The sequence below is a fragment of the Denticeps clupeoides genome, chromosome 1, assembly GCF_900700375.1.
Source record: "Denticeps clupeoides chromosome 1, fDenClu1.1, whole genome shotgun sequence".
Taxonomy (NCBI): Eukaryota; Metazoa; Chordata; class Actinopteri; order Clupeiformes; family Denticipitidae; genus Denticeps; species Denticeps clupeoides.
In genome coordinates this window covers 4,832,746-4,856,637 of record NC_041707.1, presented here as the reverse complement: position 1 = coordinate 4,856,637, position 23,892 = coordinate 4,832,746, and positions in this window count along the sequence as shown.

Below are 23,892 nucleotides of genomic sequence, written 5' to 3'. Positions count from 1 at the left end.
AAGAGAAAACTGGGTGGCAGTTTTACTAAACAGTCCAACTTTGTAACTATTTATTTTTAAGCGAAGGAAAGGAAAGCAATGAGGAGAAGGAGAATCTGCTCCTGTTGAATACTTTTGCCTGGCTAGAGTCTGTTGCTAGTGACCAATTAATGACCACAACCGCTAGTGGCTTTTGACCCTCTGGCACAGTGGGGAGTGCTCTGCTAACTCATACCAAGACACACTGGCCTTGCAAACCTTCCTTGGCAATGGTTTTGTGTCAATGAATGTAAGAAAAACACACAAAAAAATTATCATTTTAAGAGGTTGAACGTGTAGATCAGCAAGGACTCGTCTGCTACAAAAACCATTAGCTGTCCATATTGAAAAGGCTTTAATTGACGACCCACGGAGCAAACCTGCCAATCAGGCCTGCACCTGATTGAAACCAAAGGGGCGAAATGAAACATAATCAACCTGACGACAAACAGTGTCACAACTCAAGCAGCATGCACTTCTCCTAGGCAATGTTATGACCATCTCAGTTCCAGGGGTGTTCCTGCAACACATCAAAATGCTCTTCATACGTCCTGAAAATCTGGCATCTCAAAAGGCTTTTCAATGAAAACACATGGAACGTACCAGAGCAGAACGTTTGATCCAGACTATATTTGTTTTTGGCGGCCTGTCTTCATATTATTTTTTCACTAGTCATTGCGTCAAGATGTCCACGTCTAGACTCATTGTGGTCTAGTCAAGTTTGAGTTGACTAAAACTCTGAGCATTTTAGTCTTATTTTAGTCAGAATCATCCCTTTACTGTTTTAGTCTAGATTTAGTCAACGAAAACTGATGACTTTTTTTTGTCTGATTTATTCAATGAAAATTGTATTTAAGTCTCGATTCTATTTAACCCAGTAAATATAGTACAAGTGCCTAGTAGAAGAGCAAAAACAACATTTTCTTTTAGTCAAACCCACAATTAAAACAAGGTTATATTATTATTATATTGTTGTTATTTTATAGATTCAAGAATACTCTACATCCTTCACATTTTTCCCCGTTTTCTGACCACATTCTGTTTTTTTGACAGAATGTCCAAAGCCTGCCATCTGTCAGTCATTGTCCCAGCCATCTGCTGACCCACCACCATATATCTATGACCCACCACAAGCATTCTGAAGTCTAAATAATGCACAAAAGGTAATGGAGGAATTTACGTCATCTGTGCGAACGAACGGGAGACACAGGAAACAGAAATTCTGAATAATATTAACACGATAAAATGAGAAGAAATAATGTCTCGATGAAAATGAAGAGGTATTTTGTCAAAATAGTCCAGACTGCCGCAAACCCCATTGAAGGGTCTGTTAAAGCACATTAAGGGACACTGTTGTGATCTGGGCTGGTAATAATGACACAACTCGCATAAAGAGAAGTTGAAACGAGCTCATTATAACGTTCCCACAGCCCAAAGGAGTTGAAGTGAAAACGTAATTAGAAGTGAGAGCAGAGGTTTCAGCAGAGCTGGAGACCACAGCGAATGTTCAGGACCCACTTGAGATGTGTGCCCTCCTCCTTTTTTTCCCAAATCTATCGTGGCAAGACAGGAGCTGGAATCGACATCAGGCAAGAATCCTGAGAAGAATGGCGTATGTGCAAGATGCTTGCCAACGTTCTTATTCTCATGCAGGAAGTTGAATTCAGAACCTTTTATAAACGTTTTAATGTATTTCAGTGTCACTTTGAGTCACATGCATAAGCAACACAGATTTAATGGCTTTAATGGCTAAACATTCACTGTTACTAAGCTTGAACTTTACCTGATATTTACTATTATATATCTAATATTTACTAGTAATATTTCAGACCCTGTAACATCCTGAATCCAGAATGCATTAACACAGTCGGCAGATTTCTTTTTTTTTTCTCCTGAGATGATAAAAGCTGTTCGATCCAACCTGCCTCTTTCTTGAACTTTCGTTGTCTCCATCCTCTTTCTTCAAACTCAAAGGATCACTGGTTCTTAAACTTTTTTGCTCTGTGATACACTTATAACCACTCCTAGGTCCAACTTATTTAATGCTAATGTAAGATGGGAGCCACATAGAGAACTACTCTCCAAGAGATCATGCGGATCAGAAAGGTTGTGGGGCCAAGACATGACCATTTCTAAACATTCTAAGCCCTGGCCAGTCATCATTCAAAGGATTCAAAGCATTTATTGCGCTCTGTGCAATGAAATCCTTTCTTTGCTGTCCCCATACAATTTCCAATTTAACAGTTATAATATAATATAAATGATCATGTTCATATTCTCAAATCTATGAGATAATATTCAGAAATATTCTCTGAATTAAATGGAGACGGTAAAACCTCATTTCATTCTTCTTATTTAGCTTGAACTTTACCCCACCCTTTTTAGAGTGAATGTGAAGCTTCTGAATGAATTCCGTTCTTTCATGGTTCTTTCTTATGTGTCACATTCCACAGTAATGTAGAAATCTGCCAGTAGCAAACAAAGAGACAACGCGGGTCTCCCTGCCGGCAGCGACCTCGTCGCGCAGGTGTTTACCTCTGTGCAAAGGACGGTGGACAAAAGTCGCCTCTGCCGAGCCACATCTAACCGCAGAACTGCGTTATTGCTCGCCGTCTCGGCCGGGCGCATGATGGCGAGAGGGAATCCTGCCTTCTCAATAGCACGTTAAAAAATGTACCGACCATTGCCCAGGTTGGAGGAGAAAAGTCAATAAAGCCCGAGACAATCTCCTGCACCGTTATCTGTCAAGGAGAGCCGCTCGCCGCAAAACCTCACCCAGATGCAGACCTGCATGTCCACAGGGAGCCATCCTGCTTGTTTTGATACAATGAAGGGCTCAGCGATCCATCAACTCTGCGACAGGACAGAAGGACCATCACCGCCGGTATCTTTATATCCACTGTTGGGACTCAAGAAGTTCAGATTAGGTACGGCGGGGAAATACAGTACCATCTGTCAAACGTATTTTAGAGAACAAAAGCACAAGCATCATAAAATATAGCAGATCTATATAGTAAATCCGCCAAATATGTCAGTTGTATGTCTTATTATAAGATTGAGGAAGAAGTATATGTTTATTTTATTTTCATATTGAAGGCATATTGAACAAATTATTTTCATTTTCTATTTTCATGCTGTCCTTCAGGGTCTGTGCATGAAGCACATATTATAATGAGAAGTAGGTAAAAAAAAACGTGACTTAATACTGACGGCGTTGTGTAATAGGGACGCCTGCACCAGGATTGGCGGCAGATGACATTTGATTCGGTGGTGGCGCTGTCATTACGGGTAATCTGGAAATTTCTCTGCACCTGTCAGCGCCCTGTGAAGGCAGCACAGCCCTGGGGGATAATGATACCCTTGGAAACTGATAAATGTAGGATGCATAATCAGGGGTTTATTCCTGGAAGGGGAAAGAGAGGAGCATAGGTGAACAACGCAGGCCTGTGAACATGTGATATGTCATAGTGACACTGAACTGGCAGCGAAGTAACCGGCAAAAGGCGTAGCCGAGGCGGCAGGACTCCATTGTTCTGATGTAGCGTCACTGCATCCTGTCTTTGTTTACCTAATAAATGACCCTGTTGTGAAGTGAGAGGCAATTCCCAGTGGCTTTTCGCCGTCTTCATTCCGGGCTTATCCTTCACCGGCGCACCAAGATTAATGACAGTTTGGGAACCTGACCCGCGAGATTCGCATTAATATTTAATTCCCCACTTTTATCTCCTCCACAGAATCTGGGATGGGAAGTTTTGACATTAATCTTGCTTTTTGGGCCTGATAGGTACAAAAGACACTAACAACGGCTGAAAGGTTAGCAAAAATAGGAAAGAACATTTGCAAAAATGTTTTATTATATTTTCCAGATGACCTTGTGGCTCTGTAAGGCCATTATGGTTTCTCCAAGCTGCCAAGGATATGATGAATGTTGTTCTTTCTGATAAAATTCCAACCACTTAGCCCCCCTTTTTATGACTTAATCATATCTATGCCACACCAATGCCAGTCAAATGGGTGTGAAGTCTGGCCCCGCCCCATGAACCTTTGACCCCATGTACAGTGGGTACGGAGAGTATTCAGAACCCCTGTTTTTCACACAGCACCCCATATTGAAAGAAATTGATGACATTTTTGCAGATTTATTAACAAAGAAAACTGAAATATCAGATGGTTCTAAGTATTCAAACCCTTTGCTCAGTATTTAGTATAATCTAATTTTTGATCTAATATATCCATGAGCCTTTTTGGGAAAGATGCAACACGTTTTTCACACCTGGATTTGGGGATCTTCTACCATTCCTCCTTGCAGATCCTCTCCAGTTTTGGCAGAATGGATGGTAAACGTTGGTGGACAGCCATTTTGTAGGTCTCTCACGAGATGCAACAGTTTGCCTCCATTGTGGTTTTCAATTTGTGCCTTTTTCGTTTGTGTCATATTTCCTAATAAAAATTGTCAAGAAGTTCTGCTTCCTGCTTCTCCGTCATGTTTGCAATGCAACAGTAATATATTACACAGCTGGGTGGTAGTAGCCTAGTGGGTAAGACACTCGCCTGTGAACCAGCAGACCCAGGTTCAAACCCCACTTACTACCATTGTGTCCCTGAGCAAGACACTTAACCCTAAGTTGCTCCAGGGGGGGGACTGTCCCCTGTAACTCATGATTGTAAGTCGCTCTGGATAAGGGCGTCTGATAAATGCCATAAATGTACAATGTAAGCTTAGATTATACATCAAAAGCCCAATCACAACAGCTAGTGTTAGCAATTCTATGAAACCATTTTATGTTCTTAATTAGAAACAATTGGTCATTAAGAGGGGTTATCGGCAAAAGCCACATAAAAATATAATGGAAAAGTGTATTGGATATTTTTAACAACACGCCACAGGAAACAGAAGCATATTACATTTCTTTTTTAAAAATGTACACAGACCTACGCTGCTACAACTAGCGATTAATGTTATTATGATTTTATGTTATTATGAATGAACCCTACAGTACAAGTTGGATGAGTGATTTGCACTGATTATATTTTTGAAGCTCTTCTTTAAAAGCAAATTTTACGTGCAAGATGACAGATATACATGCAAATTAGCAGCTAGTGGATACTGCCTGAATTCATGATGCACTTACTGGGGGTTTTTTTTCCAGTTAGCATAGTGTACAATATCTTATCTGGCAAGGATCGTTTCCTTTCCCTGGGGAGATCTGACAAGCCGAACTGAAGTCTTTTTTTTTATCCTCTCTCATCTTTCGAAGAAAAAGTCACCTCATCTGCTTGGATAATCATTTGAACCCCCATCAAGTGAGAAACAACCCTGTGACCCGGCAAGATAAAGATCAGTCTGAATTATTAATTTTTCTTCATCAGAGCTTTTAGCTGCCACGCTTGCTCTTGGGTGTCAGGTGGTGTGTTCTGATGGTCAAATTTTAACCATGATATTGCAATTCACACATTCCCCGAGGTTATGGTTTTGTGAGGGCTGGAGCTAAACAATACACTGCTGCTGATTTTATCCTTTTTAGGCACTAAATACATTGCAATTTCACATAAATCTTCAATTTGAACTCTCTTGTCTTTCTTTAACGGGGTATTTCTGTTTTTTGGTAATTAATAGTAAATGTATGGAAACACCCATTGCTTTGCTAATGCAATGCTTGGTTTACATGGACTTATCAGCCATAGCATCTGGTTTGGATTTGATCATCATTTGTGTTCACATCAGACATCTTACTGTCTGCCAGTTGGACATTTCAAGTTTTGGATCATTTCATATTCATGCAAAGCAATAAAATCACTGAACTCTGGCTCTTTGTGTAAATATTTGCATGATGTCTAGTCTCCAATTGTGAGGAATAAATATATGCATTGCACAAAAATCGAATAAACTCTGCAGTAATTGCAGTTTGCCACTGAAATGTATTGATGTGCCTGCACATATCCAACTGTTATATTCCACTCAATTCTGCCTCGACAGTTCTCTGAGTTTTAATCAAACCATCATGAGCAGGCAGAGGAGCGGGCTGAACAAAAATCGCTTCATGTCCCTGGAGGCTCAATGATCAGAAATTAACCTTGCAGAATAGGAACAGATATGCACGCAAAGCAGCCTCTCGCTCTGACAGTAATATAGTTGTCATCTGACAATGAAGTGGATTAAAGCTCATCGATCCCCACATGAGGAGCTGCCACCATACGGTCCTTCACATTGTTAGACTAGAGCCTCCCAATGTGCATGTAGAACACAACAGTGAAATAGTGATGGGTTTAATCAAGCAACATAATAAGTAGGATGGCAGCATCCAGCACTGGTTTTGAATGAGAACCACCTTGACATTTTTTCTCAGTATTTGTTACATTTGTCAATTTTTGACCAGGTAAAAAAAAAATAATAATAATAATTTGAAAAAGCCTCTATGACTGGCGTGACCTTTTAGAAAAAATATACAGAAGAAACTTTGACACCTGAATGCCAAAGCAAACACACAGGTCCCATAATAAGTAACCTTTAGCAGTTGATGATTCCAGTAATAATATCATATTTGAGAACTCAACAGGCATGGTATTTCATACGTCTAATTCTCTAATTAAACCTACTATTATTATGCAAATGCACACACTCAACACCCATTTTTATCTAAATATAGACTTTTTCTCTACACTCACTGTACTTTTACACCTATCTTATATCTACACTTTATTAGTGTAATGATTAGAGGTGTGAACCTTCACGATTTGATTCGATTACGATTATCAATGCTTCGATATCAGTGCATCCTATACATTTTCTACATTGTGAAATAATATTTTCAAATACAGGAGTTAAGGTCTCGTACACCTGTGTATTTGATTTTCTCCAATGAGCAGAAAAAAAGCATTCAAACTGCGCTCACCTTATAACAGTTTCTCTGTGTGGTCAGAGTTAGTCGCCTGCCCTGGTCCTGCTGCAGATCGACTCTCCACCAAGCAGAGGAACCGAACAGACTGGTCCAAGCTCCTGTGGTGCCTTTATTATCTCATTTTGTATTACATAAAGCAGTGACGTGCGGTACGTGTGATAAAGAGCGTGATGGAAACCCCAACAGTGGCGTGAGATTCTCCTTCTTCTCGGTGGACCTCCTTTCTCTGCATGCTTCAGCAGAGTTTCCTCCACCACACACTGACCCAAACCCATTATGACCTGAAGCCACAAACGGCAGAAAAACACCTGGTTCAGACGTCCATGGCTCCAGATGAGCATGGGCTCATTGGAGAAGATCTAAACATGGCTGTGCTCACCACAAGTCTCAACGCAAAAGAAACTCCCGGAAAGACGATAATGTCATGTTGTAGATCTCTGTACACTCAGGGACTGTTAAGATCAGCTTTTCCTCCATTTCTGCTTCGTGTGTGTGTTTCGAAGTGGCAGAAAGGAGACTCGCTTGCTGTGAATCTATTGGTCGTGCAAAAATACTTTCGACCACTGCACGAGTACAAGGCCGCCCAGTATGGAAGGCCATGTGTGCCATAATTCGCCTGCATTTTTGCTTAAAACCATGTTTTACGAAAAAGTGCCGCTTTGAGCGACGTTTCTAATGCCTGTTGCCTGACGTGCTCAGCACCACCACGCTTTACATATGTTTATTTTTGCACGTGCTAAAATAGACCACCAGGTCCACCAGGTGTGACACCAGGTCCAAAGCACCTGCTCTGACCAGGCGTCGGCAATGGTGGTTAAATGCAGAGGACACATTGTGTCACCGTGAGCTGTGCTGCAGTGCTTCACAATAACAATTATTAAATAACAATTCACTTTCAAACACAAACTTAGAAACGTGTATCCCAATAAGCCACTTTGATAACACACAAACCAGTTAGAAGGCAATTTGGCTTCAACAGTGATGTTCCATATTTGTCTGCATATACAGTACTATTAATGTGGCCAAACCTTAACTGTTCTCTATTCTTCCCAGACACTTTAGGTTGTTGCAATATGCATCAGACTCTGTCACATGGATGATAACCACAAACTTATCAGGTGAAGGCTAAAACAGTACTTTTACAGTTGTACAATTGAACAGAACATGTTTTTACTAAATTAATTTGATCATGTTAAACGGTTAAACCCATGAAACCTTCAGAACCATTGTTTATTCGGACATATGACCCACAAAAGGCACAGGATTTACTGACATTTTGTAATCATGTGTTTTGAGGGCCTTTGAACGAACTATGTTGTTTTCCATTTCAGATGGAGGATTGTGATCCATAGAGGAGATTATGGCTACAGCAAGCATTGACCTTATGTGAACATTAAGCATTATTTGTACTTGGCAGGGATTTGCAGCTGCATTTTCAGTGGAAAATTCTGGACTGAGGGATACCAGAGCCAACTCCAAATCTTTGTGTGGTGTGGAACAACGTGATTGGTTAACCTGTTCTTCATAGGGCCATAAAAACCATTGCAGTTTCATTTTCCTTGTGTACATAATGCCATTCTCATCTGTGTTTTTCCTTTTATCGCGTATTACCTGATGCAGAAACTGGCTACTGTTTGACTAAATTAGAACAAAAAAAATCCAACGGCATGATTCGGTTGCCATTGACACGACCATTTATTCCAGAAAGACTTTTAATAGTAATAGACTTTTAAAAGATATTTTAATTTATATTGTTGAAATAATAGTGCCTGAATGGGCATTTTGAGCTCTTGTAATTATGCACCATGACTTGAGGGGAATTTTATACCAAAAATCAAACACCACTGAACCTAATTAAAATATACACTGGCACCGGGGCAGTGCTGGCCTAGTGAATATGGAAGTGGACCCGTAATTAGAAAGTTGCCGAATCCCCAGACACCAAGATGCCATTGAGGTGCCACTGAGCAAAATACCGTTCCCGCACACTGCTCCCCAGGCTCACTAAGGATGATGGGTTAAATGCAGAAGGCACATATTGTTGTGTCATAGTGTGCTGTGCTTGCTGTGCTTCACTTCACTTTCATATATCAATATAGTGTTACGCAAAAACTACACAAAATTGCATTTTACAGACACCACATTTGGGCAAATATAGTTTCACATTGCTGCTTGGTATCAGATAACGTCCCGAAAGTAAACGAAGGTGGTGGCCGTGTGTGTGCCTGTACATAATTACACACATTACTACTAGATGATCACAGTAATATTCTTCTTGTGTAAATTAACACATAAGTAACATTGACAAACTGTTGGGGTTTTTTTTACAGGTGCCAGGGATTTGCATCCAAACTCAGAAGACATCAGTGAGGGTGATAATGATTATTAAAGAATGCCAAAGATTTAACTGGACAGATGCAAATTAATCTCATGGAAATGTGCAACATTGTAATCATTTTTAGATGAAGGACTGATTAATGCTGTTTTAAACAACTAGTGAATCAAGCAGGTAATCAAGAGTGAATCAAGAAATATTTTATTTAAGACGTGTAAATGTGTAAAAACAACACCCAGTCTACATCAGCCCCACACTCTTTCAAAGTGCCACTTTTTTCATTAAAACACAAGTTATTAGCTTAAAACGGTGAGTTATGGCACACATGGCCTTCCATAGCCAAGTTCCGGGTAGCATTTACTGTTACTACTGTTACTACCTGTTACTACCTGCACTACTGTTACTACCTTTTAATGAGAATGATATGATCGATTTTGTTCTGCCCTGCATCGATTCAGAAACATCTGCATTGCAATGCATTGATTATACGATTAATTTAATTAATTTCCCCTAGATACAGTCTACCAGTGGTAGACTTGGTAGTGGGATGTGGCTAGTTGGGAATATTTTCATTTTAACATGTGTACCTGTAACCACAGACCAGACCACACGTGAAGATGGTGGCCTGATAGTCCAGTAGTTCTCACCTATGAAAAAGAAGACCACAAATTCCCAGGTTCAAACCTCACTTAATACCATTGTGTCCCTGAGCAAGACACTTAACCCTGAGTGTCTCCAGGGGGGACTGTCCCCGTAACTACTGGTTGTAAGTCACTATTGGTAAGGGCATCTGATAAATATCGAAAATATAAATGTCTCCTTTTGTACATAAAGTACAGGCCAAACGTTTGGACACACCTTCTCATTCATGTTTTCTTTAATATTCTTGACCATTTACGTTGGTAGATTCTCACTGAAGGCATCAAAACTATGAATGAACACATGAACACAAAATAACTCAAATAACTGAAAACATGTTTTATATTCTAGTTTCTTTGCTCTGATTACTGCTTTGCACACTCTTGGCATTCTCTCGATGAGCTTCAAGAGGTCGTCACCGGTGCAGTGACTGTGGAGGTCAGGTCTCCACTTTTTGTTAAGTACATAACTCCACATGTGTTCATTCATAGTTTTGATGCCTTCAGTGAGAATCTACTAATGGAAATGGTCATGAAAATATAGAAACACATTGTACTGTGGCCTGTACTGTAGGTGGACATGAGGATTAGTGTCCATCTAGTGCAGCTTGTTTCACCTTAAGAAATAATTTGAAATTTTGTGTTTTTATGCATGCTGCCCTGCATGTTTTTTCAAAGATGAAAAACCTCTTGCCATTGTACAAGCGGCCCGTGAAAGATTATAATTGTGGACATCACATCACAGTGGTCCGTGTTCAGCTAGAACAAGGACAAAATGCCTTCACAACAAGAGGTGACCTTCATGGGAGTTTTAGCAACTATAATTTGCTGCTTGGATTGATAAGGAAGATTCAAATGTGAAGGTCATGTGGGCACTAACCCAGGCGGCCACGTTGTTACAGCATCTGATCGTGTTTAAAGGAAGCAGTTAATGCTGCAACATTTGAATTTCTCATTCCACCAATCAAACACTCTGCCTCAGCCAGTCTGTTTATACAGAGATAATAGACCATATCCGGGGTCAAATGACAATTTATTGGGTAAATAATGCTCCCCATAAAAAAGGCAAAAGCACACAGCCTGGCTTTAGATATGAATCTCTTGACTAAAAAAAAAAAAAAACTTTTTTTTCTTTTTTATAAATTTATCAGTCAGTTGGCTTGCAGCTGCAACCACCGATCCCAAAATAAGCAGATTTAAATGAGTCTCTGAGGTGACATGTAAAATTCTCATGCATTCCCTGGGGAGTAAGCTGCCTTATTGAGAAACACTTAATGACAGTACAGAGTTTACTGATGCCCACTATTTAAATGGTAAAATCTCAGAAAACATTAACCAGGGATACATTTCTACAAATTCTCCTAACATTACACATACTCAACAATATTCCACTTACACGTCTGATGCAGGGTTCTCTTCACTGACACTATTTGGAGACTGATGACCCTATTTTCAAACTAGCACTAAGCACAACGCTATGTGCTAAGAATGGGGCTCGTATGCACGATTAAAATGATAGGCATCATTTGAAATTACACAGATAGCAACATTAAATTAAAAAGGCACATGATCTAGCACGGCAGTGGTGACCTAGCCACCGCTTAAGGAAGCAGCCCAGTAATCAGAAGGTTGCCGTTTCGAATCCCGATCCGCCAAGGTGCGGATCGGGATTCACAATATCAATCAGTAATTCACAATATCACTCACTTCACTTAAATGATGGTGTGCATGTGACCTACTGACAGTTGTGGGCTTAAAACATCCATAACGTCCCATTTTAAATTCTAAGAATGAAAACATAATTGAGGATCCGTAATTACACACAAAACAAAAACAAAAAAATCTAGTCAGTTGACTACTTCAAGAGACAATTAATTGACAATCTCTTTATTCCAATCCTGAGGATGCCTTTAAACCCACACTAGCGAACAAGCATCACGCTTAGTGCTAAGTGCTGTGCTTAATGTCAGCTTGAAAATAGTTCCATGAATACAAATTCTTCAAAGGCCAAATAAATCCATCATGACACTTTAAGCTAGGATGGGATTTGTAAACCACAATTTATATCAAAAGGACCTCAATTTCACTGCAGGTAATGAACAAAGGAACATGCCTTGTGCTTCGCTTTTAGCACCCGCATAATGTTAACGTGGCTGGGCTACATGGTGGACCCTCCATAAGTGGGAAATGGTATTCTTTAAGAAAAGGAAGTCCAGTCTGAAGAATATCACGTTTTCTGATTCATGCTGCCCTGTTTTGCAGCCCTGCATTGGTGTCTTTTGCGTTTGGTGTCTTTTGCGTTTTTCAGCTGTTTTTCTTAAAAATTCTGTGACCATAACACATGGTCGTGTCTTTTAATGAACACATCTGCATCGTTTTTAAATGTGAATGTGTATTTGCATTTTGTACTAGTTAAGCAGTTTGCCGGATTTAGATATTGAAAGTCTCTTCAACTAGCCTGGGAAATTGGATGAATCCAGGAGGCTGTACATTTTATGTATGAACAACGTAGCTTGTAAAGCTATGACCAGCCAGAGGGAACATGTGGAACAGATGGCAGGAATAAGGAACGTGAATTCGTTAAACCGAGAAAGTAGTCAGTTAGTGAAGCTGCTCCCTCAATAATAAAATCATGAACATGGTTAGCAATGTTGCTCCAGAAGCTCTGTCTGACTGAGAGAGAAGGTTCTGATTGCAGTTGCATTCTTTGTTTTATACACAGTGCCTCTGCCAAATTCTGCTAGGTTTTCAAAGCAATGTAACCAAGCCAGCATTTCTGCACTCTTAGAAAAGACATTGACACCATTAAAAAGTTAATGGTTTTCAGGCTTACTGAAACCTTGAGAGGGCCAAAAATGGGGATAATGGATGCATGACACAACATAGGGGTGACATGGATTTTTCAACCTTGGGTGGGTTAAATAAAAAAAAAAAAATCAGAATGAGGAAGTAGCATTGTCAATCATTAGGCCCCTCGAATTTTAAACTAAAAAAAAAACATAATTACACATTGTGTAAATGGTGACCAACAATTACAGGGACAGTGGTGGCCTGGCGGTTAAGGAGGCAGCCCCGTATTCAGAAGGTGGCGTGTGTCACCGCTGTCCTGGGAGTGGCTGTGGATTTTCTGCACGTGTGCACGCTTTGCTGCTCTAATGGCTCGAGACAGTTTGGCCCTCACTGTTCTAATTGCCACCATGTCACCCTTTCTGACCACGGAATCTCAAGCTTTGAGCAGCTCACGTTCCACTGCAGTCATCTACAGCTTCTTGTTGGATCGAGTGGTGATGGACTTGAAGTAAAGTAAAGTAAAGTAAAGTAAAGTGATTGTCACTTGTGATATACAGCAGCACAGCACATGGTGCACATGGTAAAATGTGTCCTCTGCATTTAACCATCACCCTGAGTGAGCAGTGGGCAGCCATGACAGGCGCCCGGGGAGCAGTGTGTGGGCATGGTCCTCTGCTCAGTGGTACCTCAGTGGCACCTTGGCGGATCGGGATTCGAACCAGCAACCTTCTGATTACGGGGCAGCTTCCTTAACCGCTAGGTCACCACTGCTCCAGCAGAGCTGCATTGGCTGGGAATTGACCGGGAATCCCCCGTCGCAGGTCAGAATTCTACCACTGAACCACCAATGCATGAAGACTGTAACGTCATCAGTGCGTTTGCTGATGTAGCTGTTGACTGAGGTTGTGTACTCCTCCAAGTTGATTGTGTTGTCACCATTGGTTGCAGCCTCCTTGAAGATTAGCCAGTCAGTGCATTTAAAGCCGTGTTGAAGCGCAGAACCAGTTTTGTGCGCCTGACGAGCAGTCTGTATGCTGGAATTAGCATAACAGTGAAGTGGTCTGATTGGCCAAGTTTGGGACAGGGCTCCGGCCGGCACTCGCCGGCGATGTTTGGGTAAACAAGATCCAGCGCATTTTCCCTCTCATCCCAAAGTCCACTTGTTGATGGAATTTAGGGAGAACTGACTTGAGATTCGCATGGTTGAAATAGTGAATGCCAAAGGGTGAACGGTCACTAAGATGTCACAGCAAATCATTTCTGTTGAGCCACACCACAGCCAGACCCATTCTAAAATCTTCACAGTAGTGTTTGTTTTGATCCAATCTTAATGCATTATTCACCCTCTGTCATGTGTTACTGATTGAACTGATTTTGATATTTCCAAGGTTGCACAACTCATTTAGGATTCACACTTTAAAGGCTTTATAATGACTATACTGCTTTTCCACAAAACCTTCTCTAATGTCAATCTCAGCTGACGCAAAGCAATTTCATCATGATCACTATTCATTATTAATTCATAATTACAGATAAATGGATGTGCTTGAGAACATCCGGCAGCACTTTGTTTCTTTAAACAACAAGGCTCTCAATATTATAATGACAATTTCACGCTCATTTGAATAAATAAAATCACAGATGTGAGTCAAATCTGATTTCAGACTAATTAAGGATGTTACTTCAGACTGAGATAAATTTAATTTCAATCAGCGAATCCCACTGCACTGAAACATTTCTGTTGTCCTTGATTGGGCTTTGACACATTTGCTGCAAATGGACCTCAAATGAAATAGAAAAAGGTTTATTCATCTTCAATTCATTCTTTAGAGTCAATAATAGTTTTTAAACCATTTTCAACCAAACTTGGTTGGAGTGACTACAAATGTTACTGAACAGTAGTTGTGTATCAAATATAAAAAAGTTTTAATGCAATATTGTGACAAGTGTTCTTTGATTTTTAGAATAATGCAGCTCCTTACATTCTGGAATAAATCTTCTACCCACACCTCCATTCCACAATTTAGGAATATAATGAATGTTATTTGAAATATGGAAACAATAATAATTAGCTGTAAACTGAATCATACAGTAATTTTAGGTTGTGTTTGATTTACATTTAACATTTAATGCATTTGGCAAACATTAAGGCATTAAGTTCGAAGGGTTCAAATCCCATGGAGTCCCTGAGCAAGACTCTTAATCCTGAGTGTCTCCAGGGGTACTGTCCCTGTAACTACTAATTGTAAGGCGCTCTGGATAAGGACATTTGATAAATGAAAATTTAAATGTAAATATGAATATTTTCAGATAGATTTTAAAAATTTGACCAATGAAATGGTGGAATCCAAAAAAAAAAAATATATATATATATAAAAAAAAACTTTAACACATAGTTGTCAAACATGCAAGATTATTTAATATAGGTCTATTATAATGGCCCGGCGATATGAAGCGCAAAACAACAGACCCACAATGAAGTGCTTCAGTTGCCTTGCCGAACGCAATCCCATAAGTTTTGGCCCCTTGTACAATTGAGTTTGACACCCCTAATGTAATGAGTGGTGATGCACAAAGTAAAAAACTGTTACAAAAGCTGCATGCGCAACATCGCCATCAGGTTTACAGCAATGAATGGGAGAAAGAGCCCAGTTTTACTGGGTGGTTAAAGCCTGTAGTAAGCTTCCTGTTGTTGTTGCAATGGGCAAATGATATTCTGGGCTGTTCCGTGTATGGACTCATACTGCACTCCACACAGGTACAGGCGCTGTTCTGCCCAGGGGTGGTTTTTGTAGGTTCTGTAGGTAAAAGTTGTATTATCCAATATAATATACACAGTCTACGATGATGTGTGTTATTGAAGCAGATTCTCTGAGCAACGTCACAATGGAATTTGCTTGTGTATGCTACGTTTTCTCACAATATGATAATTATGATGCTGGTACTATATTTCAGCATTTAGGATCTGGCAACACTGAATCATGGCATTTATTAGATTTCAGGAGACGTGTGATGGTTTAGCAAATGGCTGGGAGACAATGACAAAGGGATCTTTGAACGCTCTTTACAATGAAGAGGAAAAGGAAACAGAATGTGTTGTCAAAAAAGACAGGGAAAAATCAGAGCGCCTTCCATGTCTGGAATGGATGTCGTGTATTCATGTGTCTATAAGATAAAGAGAGGAGACTAAAATACAATTTTCATTGACTAAAACTAAATTAAAATGTCAGCGGTTGTCATTGACTAAAACTAGACTAAAATAGTCAAGGATGATTCTGACTAAAATGCTCAGACTTTTAGTTGACTGAAACGTGACTAGACTACAATGAGTCTGGACATGACTGAGACTAAAAAAGACTAAAATGACAGCTGATGACTAGACTCAAACTAAAATGAAGACAGCCCGCCAAAAACAACCATGGACTTAATGTACACATACAGCCCTGAAACCGTCAGTGCTCTACCAGGCAGTACAAGCCGTGGGATCTTTATGCGGAGGCCGGATGCTCCCTGCCAGTGCACTGAAACATAGTTCTCCCTGAAAAAACCCAGTCAGCTGGTGATCATTAATTTTTAAACCAGAGATACAGGCCTGCGTTTTGGAAGCTCTTTACCTCAAGGCAAGTGCTTTTCTTGCACAGGTGCTGAAATAGTGCTCCATATTGAACACATTCATCTACCATATTATCTACCACTGTTGACGCAATTTTCACATGTGTGGCACGTCTTAATTAGTGATATTAATGAACACCTATGCATGTTCCCAGCATGATAAATTCATCCAAGCTGAAGTTTGATTGATTTTCTCAGTTATCTTTGGCTTGACTGCATGAAAACATTGTAAGTCAACGTGCTTTGATATACAGTAGGAGACTCCTGTGGCTTCTAGTGAATGAACTGAATTCAACCCATTCTGAACAATGGAGACGTTGCATTTTCACTCTAAAGATTCTTTGGTTTCTGGTTAAAATTTGCCTCATGAGACACAAAGTGCTAGTGCTGTTAAGGGTTAAGAAAACCAATGCTGTCTGTACAGGATTGTGAGAGACAGTTGGGGCTATTGTCAGCAGTGTGAGCCAAAACCTGGCAATGGAGAATCTGAGTGGACAACCTTGAGGGGCTCCAGCCTTTGCTGATGACGGTCAGTGATGTCTTGTGTACCCATATTTACATTTGTTGCGCGGAAACTATTGGATCCTCTAGGTGAGAGCAGGGGATGTGAATGCTTAAGTGGTTGGAGTAGAACCGAGTTGAAGGGCGAAGCTGTAGCTGAATACAAAGCGACATGGCTACAGAGTACAGAATCACTCTCTCCAAGCGTTCCACTTGTCATTGGGTTCGGAGAGGCGGCCGTTCTTCGGTTCTTCTGCAGGTGGGGAAAAAACGCTGTCCTGTTGAGTTCCTGGATGACGGACTTGAACGTAGCACGAGCGCGCCACGGAACCGAGCTTAAGCACCCATCCAGCCTTGCTGCCCTGCCAGATTTGCATCTGCTCAGCTGGTGTTGGACCTTCTGCATTATAACAGGTGGGGTTCGGAGAGGCGGCCGTTCTTCGGTTCTTCTGCAGGTGGGGAAAAAACGCTGTCCTGTTGAGTTCCTGGATGATGGACTTGAACGTAGCACGAGCGCGCCACGGAACCGAGCTTAAGCACCCATCCAGCCTTGCTGCCCTGCCAGATTTGCATCTGCTCAGCTGGTGTTGGACCTTCTCCATTATAACAGGTGGGCGTTTGGGCTTATAATGTGGATGTCAATCAGAGAAGTGTTCAGAGTGCTGGCAAAGGAAAATGGATGTTTGCGCAGTTTCATAACCAGTCCTTACCTTACAAAAGAATTGCTTTTCATTCTTGATATGTATGTTTGACAATAATAGTGTCATTCTCTATCCTTGGACTGAAAAATCTTCTACTTTTCTTTCCGGCTCCAGTTTATATGACCCACGGCTTGTAAGTGCCTTTTGTGAGTGTGGCCATGGCCAAGATCTCTTTGGAAATATGCCTTACAATTGGGTGGTATTGTGGATTTGAAGCTCAATATTTTTCAATTACGATTTGTCACGTGGAAGCCGGAGGACAACTTTATAGCATGAAAGGTTGAGTGAAAAAGGTTCTCCATAACCTGAATGCTGTTATATAACTGAGTTGATTCCAATTCCAAACAGAATCAATTTTGAAGTTAATGGTGTAAAGTGATAGCAAATATTTTAACATTATTAGTAGTCATAATGAGTTGTAATAGGGTTGTGAGAACTTTTACACAAAAAAAAGTTATACACCAAAAATTTGCTTCCCCTTTAAAATACACTTTCTATTAACATCACAAATGGTCAGGACCGATAATCTTTGCAGCCAACTCCTACATTAACATTATTGATCTGTTGTTAGCTGCTACAATTAACAATAAAAGACAGCTACTTTTTTCTACTAGTTAAATATGTTCTGTTGTTGTGTGTGCAAGGTACATTATATTATATTGTTGTAAATAAATATCGAAAACAGATTTTTTTTCTATTTAACTCCGCCGATCACCAATGTGCCGATCTACTGAACTGAAGAAGCCTTCACCAATTTTGGCCAGTATTAGAACTCCGTTCCACGCAATAATACTTCACTGTACCGTACGTGCAAAATGATGTTTAGTTTAGCAGAAGGAACGGTGGTCAAAGTGATCTCAGGCTATCTGGCTTATTTTAAAGACTGCTTAGACAGCTCAGACAGAAAGTTTCAGGCTGACAGTGTAACACATCATGATCACGTCAGCCTACATCTAATTATCACCTTGAGCAGTGTCTGAACAAGGCGGAGCAGGACGTTGGCATGACAGAAGTCAGCCTCCGCGGCGTGCCACGCTATTATGGAAACGGTCTGTATTTATTCGCCACTCCGCTTAGCTGCAACTTTTCTCTTTTGCTTGCAGTAATTTAAAACAGCACCGATGCTGTCAGTGCATGCTCATGGATGTTGTACAGTATGTCAGCTGCCATTGTCCCGCCTTTACCCAGAGGATCTTGGCAAAGTGATTCTTTTATGTTGCAGTACATCGTCCTGACTGACAGATATACGCAGATATGCAGCTGCTGCCAGTTTGGAAATGGAGCCAGAGCCAGATGTGTCCTACTATGTCGTCCACAGCAAAAAAAAAAAAAAGCCAACGCAGCAAATGCTTTCAGCCATCTGCTACCCTGATGCAAAAAAACATGGAGGCTTGCATGGAAAAATGCTGCTTCCACAGGGCAAATTAGAATCACTATGTAATTTCAAAAGCAACAAAAACCGAGGGATGACAGCGGTGCAAAGTGGCTTTTTCCCCTCGGGTCAAACGATGCAGAGTTGTCAGATTTTATGTTCGATATAATTCCGTCACATCGTTTCACACCGGCAGGTGTGCAGTGGTCAGGTACAGGAGGTGAACAGATGCTCAACATGTCTGACCCGTGCCACCCAGCCCGTGCTGTGATCATCTGGCAGATTCACACGGAAAGCCGGTGGGATGGCCCTAATCAAATGCTGAAATTCGCAGAATTCTCTTTCTTACATAACTGAAGCTGTGTTGGCATGTGTGCTAATATGCCTAACATTTTATTGTTGTGATGCAGTGTACATTTACGTACATCAATAAAATGAAGTAGCAGAAAGGTTCACATTTTAATTAACTGATTAAAATTGCCCAGGTCAATGCCTATACCTCGTCCATGCACAGTCAGTGGTAATTCATTTCAAGTCAAGTAGAGCTTTAGTGTAATTCAGCTAAACTCAAAGTCGTGTCCTCCTCAACAAAACAGCAGCGAATTCATTAAAGACGAGTGTAAACATTTTTTGTATGAGTGGGGCAGATCAGGGTGTGTAGGAGGCAGTGTGTCCAGTGTGGCAGACCTGCTCTTGAGGCATTTTCTTCTTGATGGTAGGGGGATTGAACACTTCTTGGGAAAGATGACTGGTGTCGGCCACAAAGCTGGTGGCCATGCAGATGCAGCGGGAGTTGTGCTAGATGGAAGCTCTTGTCCGTTAATGGACAATTCCAATTACTGAAACGTCGAAAGTTGATAGGGCAGACATTCAAATGAGGCGCCCCGGCTGCTTAGGTGACTCTAGATAACCTCGGGCCGATCGCGTGCCCTCCGCGGCATCAACTTTCGATGGTACATTCGGCACCTACCATGGTGACCACGGGTAACGGGGAATCAGGGTTCGATTCCAGAGAGGGAGCCTGAGAAACGGCTACCACATCCAAGGAAGGCAGCAGGCGCGCAAATTACCCACTCCCGACTCAGGAAGGTAGTGACGAAAAATAACAATACAGGTCTCTTTTGAGACCCTGTAATTGGAATTAATCACCAACGCAGTGCTAGTAGGGATTCTGCGAGTTTTAAATGTCAATGGTGTGTGACGCATGTTGCATTTTAGCTTTGCAATGTAACGCCACTCCAGAATTGCAAAAGCCCGATGAGTCCTGGCCTTATCATATTGAAACGTGGCCATGCCATCAAAGGAGACAGAGAAACTCCATTGGTGAATTGTACGGTAGGGGCTATGTGTAAAGGGTGCAGACACCACAGGGAAAGCAGTTAAATCTGAATTCAGACCACGTGACCTTTTCCTCCAGAGTCCAATCTCGCTTCGGAGCGAACCGAGGCCTTTTTTTACACTCGGCTTCAGTAATAAGTGGCTTTCATAAGTTCTCACAGCATAGTGAGTGTGGCTTTATTTTTTCACTCTTGGGCTTCCAGCTTGACCATCCAGGTTCTACCATTTGACTTTTATGTGACATTTATCCAATATCTGATCACGACTCAAGATTGTTTTCCCAAACCACATTTTACTGCTAAGATGAATGATTCTTCCAGAGCCTACTAGGGTTAAAAAATGCTTTGAGCAAATCTATTTTGGTCACATCAGAGATACCCTTAGTTGTTTCATTTGCTTTATGCAGGCCAATTATTTTAGTCTTCTGATATCTTTTCCACGACCATGGGAATGTGTCCTCTGACAAGCTTGTTATAGAAATGAGAAGAGATTCACTGCATTGGTTAAGATTAAACAAGGTGAAGCATATTAATCACTGTGGTAATTAACCAATCACTTGCCTGTTTGCTCATTTAAATCCAGTGTGAATTCACCATGTTTTGTTAAAATAACAAAAAAAACATACACACACACACACACACACACACATGGAGCAGATGGCAGTCTCAGAGACATGAGCAGTGAGTCACCAGGCCACGCTGGGGACTGTTGGTGCTTAAGAGCCCCATCGGCTCTGAAGGCTGCAGTGGTTCTATAAAGATGGTCACATTCAACACGTTGTTGTTGTGCCAGGTCATTAAACTTGCAAGAATGGAGGGTGAAATATTTATTGCCTCGCGCCAGCGTACGAAGCCCAATTAAAAGCCCAATAAAAACACTGGCGACTTCAGCATGCTGAACTCTGCTATTTGCTCTGAAGGAAACTCTTGGTGAGTGCAAGCTGCAAAGACACTAATAGAAAAAAGTTCAAATAAACAAAATGCACCACACAATGGTGCTGAAGTGTCTATCAAAACGGCGTAAGAACGCAGTTGCAGAGCAGAAGATCAGTTAATCGTCCAGTAATCACGGTAGGAATGTGTGCAGGATTACGAAATATGAACTTCACACATCTGCACCATCAGAACACTCACTCACGTTCCTTAACCACTTAGTGCTGTTATTCAGGGTTGCGGCTTGCACCCATCCCGGGACTCCAGTCCACCACAAGGCACTCACTAGTGGCCTCACGATCCGATTAGATTATCAATGCATCAATTAGCTTTTTACTAGATTGATTCAGAACTGTCCACTTCTGCATCGCAATGAAATTACACTGATAAGAAGTATAGGAAGTATAGGAAGGCCATTATTTCTAAGATTGCCCATGCCGATAATGCCCAGAGTCATCTTTGGATTGGCGGGACCATGGTGGGTCATGGTGAGGCCGTGTCCACACCTGTACCTCTCTGGTGGTCTCATCATTGGACTCTGGAGGTGGTTCAGTGCCTCGGAGAGAACAAACTGAAGCAGCGGCAGACAATGTGCGATAGTGGCCTGGTACCCTAACTAGGACAGCCTAACTAAGGTGAATTGAACACTGTCCATGTGTGACTATGTGACTGTGTATTAAAGTACAGTCAAATTAGAATTGCCAATCCCCCTAGTGTGCATGTCTTCGGACGGAAGGAGGAAACCGGAGAGCCCAGAGGAAACCCATGTCGACACGGAAGTGTGCAAACTCTGCACACACAAGGTCCGAGCCAGGAATCAAACTCACAACCTTCAGTCCACATTGCTAACCGCCACACCACCGTCCCTTCCCCCACTACAGAACAGTGCACTGTGAAAAGTGAACACTTGCTAAGCCTAAAAAATATTTGAATTAATGTGAAGGAAGGAAGGACGCAGGTAAGGAAGCAGACCCGTAATCAGAAGGTTGCAGTTCGAAAACCCGAGCCACCAAGGTGCCGCTGAGGTCCCCTTGATCAAGGTACTGTCCCCACTGCAGCACAGCACACGATGACACAATGAAATGTGTCCTCTGTATTTAACCATCACCCTTGGTGAGCAGTGGGCAGCCATGACAGGCGCCCGGGGAGCAGTGTGTGGGGACGGTGCTTTGCTCAGGGATTCGATGGTGGCTCGGGATTCGAACCGGCAACCTTCTGATTACAGGGCCGTTTCCTTAACCGCTAGGCCACTTCGGAAAGGCAAAAAAAAAATGTGTGTGACAGATTACTTCTCTTTTTCTTAAGTTTAGCCAGTGTTGACTTTTTACCGTGTGAGAAAGAAGAACTGGAGACTGCTTGCAGCGGTGGCGTGGGAGCATTCGTGGTTCCCACGAGTAAAATTAGCCCATGGTCTCAGGACTCTGTAGGCACAGGTGCAACAAAAGGAGCCTTTCAGAAGCCGGCTGCTCTCGCCGGAGGAAGGGCAGCCCACCTCCTGCCTGGGGGGGATCAAGGCCTCGCGGCTGCTGGAACACCCAGGCAGCAGCCACAGCTGTGGAGGCTTACCGCTGGCAGGTACGGACTCTTGGATGGCTCTTTGTGTTTTTGCTTGATGGGTTCTGACAGGCGGCCGCGGTGCACAGCGCCGAGCTCGACTCGCTGTTCCCCGGAACTTTTTGGAGGTGCGAGGCGTCCCCCACATCCGTCGGCGAGAACGATGCTGAGCAACTGGCGCGTGATGCACGTATCAGACGGCTTTATTTTTCTGTTGGAGGGAGAGGTAGATCTCCAATCAGCATTAACCGTGGACACATGCTGCTGCTATAATGCACACTCTGACGGAGGCGCCTGATAAATAATGCAAAGCATTAAATCACTTAGTTTCATTTTCGCTCTGGAAACCGTGACTGCAATGCCGACTGGGTGGAAACACACCAAATGAGTAGTTTGCAATTCACATGTGATAAGGAAGAAACTGGGATTCTGCGCTGTCACGATTCAACTTGCAACACACAAAATGATCTGTGTTATTGAAACTGCACAACTAAGCAAATGAATTCTAGACGACAACTTTTTTTTTTCCAACGCACTGCCCTGATTTACCATCTGAATATTCTCTATTCACCATCCTGCAATCTCTTACTGCTACACTGGTCACTGCAGTGGTGGCCTAGAAGGTCATCAGAACATTGCTGGTTCAAATCCCCAAACCGCCAAGGTGACACTGAGGTGCCAAGGAGCAAAGCACCGTCCCCACGAACTGCTCCACGGGCGCCTGTCATGGCTGCCCACTACTCACCAAGGGTGATGGTTAAAAGCAGAGGACACATTTCGTTGTGTCACCGTGTGCTGTGCAGTGTATCACAATGACAATCGCTTCACTTTCACTTTCGCCAGTACTATAACCATAACCACTACCCATGATGCCAGTGTCTTATGTTCTCCTTGAACACATATATTTGTTTGCATTGTAGCTTGCTTACCTTACTAGTCTTTTTACTTATTTTTTATTTTTTTATTCTATTTTATTTATTTTTCTAACTTCATTTCTTTACAGAGCATTTCACTGTGAGTTGTACTGCTCACTAACTATGCATGTGACAAATAAAAAATCTTGAATCTTCCTCGATTGACGGCCATCACAGTCTTTTGCTGTGCAGATAATTAACATTTGGTCACACTTCTTATACAAACTGAGCATATTTAAAATATGCATATACTTCTTAAACTATAAAAAAAAATGTAATACATTTAGT